Genomic DNA, 3,403 nt, shown 5'->3' on the forward strand with positions numbered 1-3,403 from the left:
TTCCATTCTTCTGGTGGTATGAAAAAAACTCCTTCTTTAAAATTGCACGCCTCATATTTACTTCTTAAAGACTTGGGCGATACATTTATTGTACCTTTGGGGAGACCAAATTCTTGACATATGTTCAAATTTCTTTCCCTTAATCTTTTCAAAGGACTTTTGACTGGACTTATATCTAGTCCTCTTAGTTCACCTTTATTTCTCAGCAAACTTATCATTTCCGGACGGCTGATAACCTCATCATCGCAAAATAACCTTTTTTGACATTTGTCCTTGCTCAATATATTCTTTCTTGAAGGTGTGACAAAAAAGTCTTTAGTATTGATATTTGATGCTGCAATGAATTTCTCGTTATTCCACAATTGGCTTGTTGGACAGCTGTCCATATTAAATATTTTTTTAGGAGGTGTAATAAATGAATTACTCATTGTTGTATGCGATTCGGTTGGTATTTTCTCAGATGAAGGTATTACGGTAATTTCAGGTTCCTCAACAACTCGAATACAATTTTCATCAACATATTCATAGTCTGGTGTATTTAATACATAATACTCTTCATTATTCATAACATTTTTAGATGAATCATCAATCACGGCATTATTTTGCAAAAGTTTAATACTTAAGTTACTTTCAATACTACAGTTTATTTCTTCCATATTAGTATCAATAAATTCATCATGAACCATATTTGTCACAGACATCACATCCAGATTATCATCATTATTAAGCAAATTGTCATGCTAAAATATAACAAAATTATTATAACTAATTTCGAATTAATGGGTTTGCAAAGATAGCTGATTAAAAAAAAATATTTTTTTGATAGGCCTACCCCTCAATTAATTTTAATTATTTATTAAAATTTAAAAATTAGTCATAATTTAATTTGACCTCGTAAAGCAAAGATATTAATAATTCTTATTTGAAACAAGCACACTCTACAAAATTGTGCATAAAACTAATATTTTTATGAAAATTTTCATATCAATAAGTTGGCAATGGAAGTTATATTACAAATAATATCATAATTTATTTATTTGGATATTTAAATCAAATAAATACTACAAAAGATTTTTTTTTTTAATGTTATGATTTTTTTAATTGGAATTTTTCAAGTCATATCAAGTTACCATTGAAATATAGAAAAATTAGTATTAATATCATTTTATTATTTATGAATAATTACCTCTTGAATATTAGAATTTTCAATCACACATTTTTCCACCAATTCATTTTTATTTAATTCTTTTATTTGTTGCATAATTTGCAATATTATTTTTCAATACAGTAGTTTTAAATTCATTAATAATTCTAGATATGCTTAACCTTACTTTTTCTATGATCAAAGTTTTCTGAATCTTGGACTTTTTATTAAAATTAAAACCTAATTTCTTACAAACTTTTAGAATAATGTCTGAATTCACATCTGTAACATTTACAATTTGATTCAATAAAATACACCTTACTTGATCCATGAAATTTGTTTTTTGCTCCTGGATTCCATTATAAACATTTAAAATATTGCATCTTCCTTCCACTAAAATCTGAAAACAAAATTAATTTACTTCATATAAATTATTTTTCTAACAAATTATAAATAGTTATTACATAAAAAAAATTATAAACAGAGCTTTTNTTTCATATATTGTAATATAGCTTATAACCATAAACCAAAAATACAATTTTTTTTTAAAGCTTTATAGACTTGCAATTATCTGTAAAAAAAAAACAGTATTTAATCAATATTTTTGAAATCTTAAATTTGCTTATACTTTTGTTGTTTGAATTCATCATATTTGATATTTTTAATTTCCTTTAAATATAACATATTAAATAAGCCATTTTCTTTGTTAGTAAATTTTTTATGAGACATGGTTTTTAATTGTCATGTTTTGCTATGACAGGCTAATGTTTTGATATTAATTCAACATTTTTACAGGTAAAGAATATTTTAAAATGAAAATTGTGTATAAATTTACCTAATGAATATGTTATTTCATAATTATTACTACTAATAATATATATTAATACTTAAAAAAAAAATTAAACTTATTATGTATAGAAAGCTGAAGGTCCTTGGACAGCTCAAAAATGTAGAAAATTACACTTTTTGTTATATATAAAATATTTTTCATGGTGTGGAGAATAATAAATTTAGCCTTTTGAAAATTTTATTCTAGTTACAATTAAGTTTAAATTTCCTTATGAATTATTGAAAAATTAGATAATTAATAAAGACTTTTATAGTAAATATTATACAGATTATAAGAAAACATGGAACAGTAGAGTCAATTTCTAATAAATATATGGGAGTAAGAGTAAAACTGATGCAAGTCAATATTAATGATTTTTCAGAAGTCTATTGAAAAATTAGTTAATATATTATTTAGTATTTAAATATCAAACTCTTGTTATCCAAAAATTTAATTTCATAATGTCGAGAGATGTCCAGCGAGAGCTGGATCAAAATATACCTAATATCAATAGTACTTTTCACATATTAAAATGAAAAGTATTTTCTCAAACTATTATCAAAGTTTTACATGATATCGAACAATTTATTTGTTGGGTTTTACGTGAGTTCAGACTACTTATTTTCAAGTATGGCCAATATAAATGGAACGGCTAGAATTTATATTTAAATATTAACATAAACAGAATAGAATTTAATTTTCAGAAAAGAAAGTTTAATTAATTAAAAATCAATTAAAAGGAAAATATCGATGATTTCAAACAAAGTTAAAAATAATTTAAATGTAATTAAAATTGACAGGATAAATACTTACGTGCTTCGACAGGATTACAAGACGTAGAAATGAATAAACAAATGTGTTTTTTAATTACAACATTCAATAAATATGGCGGAGTAGAAATTAAACAGTGTTACAAATGTACAATAATATTATGTAGCCTCCAAAAAGAGATGACATCATGTTACACCAATTTTTGAGTCTCTTAAAGTTGATTTTACGAAAATTTATTTTTAAAACGTTGAATTTAATAACAGAACTTTTTTTTAGGTTCAATATAAATATTTTAAATTACCATCATTAAATTGTAAATTTTATGAAGTTTTAAAAAATGGTATTGTTTAGATTGATATGTGATTAGAAACATGTATAATTACTATTATTAGTATATTTATGAGAAAGGTTCACGATTTCGTTCGTTACTGTTTTTTTTTGCAGTTATATCGTCATAGATAATTTTAATAGAAAGCTTAGCAGTCAATTCTAGTAACTTCTAGCGTGTAAAAATATGGTGTGATTGAAATTTTCAGATCTTAATTAATTTTTTTAATTATTAGAAAATTATAAAAAAAAGGTTAAAATGAATTTCAACAACATATAATAGGACAAAATAAAAAAAAATTCTTCAATATTAATACAACCTTATTATGTTC

General features: G+C 23.5%; 2 protein-coding genes across 3 annotated transcripts in view; both read right to left on the reverse strand.

The window, feature by feature from the left end:
- The window catches only part of LOC126899795 (uncharacterized), a 7,776-nt gene extending 6,508 nt beyond the window's left edge, over positions 1–1,268 (reverse strand). Inside the window, exon 1 of the mRNA XM_050675000.1 lies at positions 1,187–1,268. The gene's annotated coding sequence lies outside the window, so the exon portion shown is untranslated. The remainder of the gene's footprint in view (positions 1–1,186) is intronic.
- Positions 1–3,403, reverse strand: part of LOC126899802 (uncharacterized protein DDB_G0289917-like) — a 145,235-nt gene that overhangs the window by 64,163 nt on the left and 77,669 nt on the right. The gene's annotated exons all lie outside the window — the stretch shown is intronic.

Source organism: Daktulosphaira vitifoliae, unplaced genomic scaffold (assembly GCF_025091365.1).
Source record: "Daktulosphaira vitifoliae isolate Bord-2020 unplaced genomic scaffold, ASM2509136v1 Scaffold_2, whole genome shotgun sequence".
Classification (NCBI taxonomy): Eukaryota; Metazoa; Arthropoda; class Insecta; order Hemiptera; family Phylloxeridae; genus Daktulosphaira; species Daktulosphaira vitifoliae.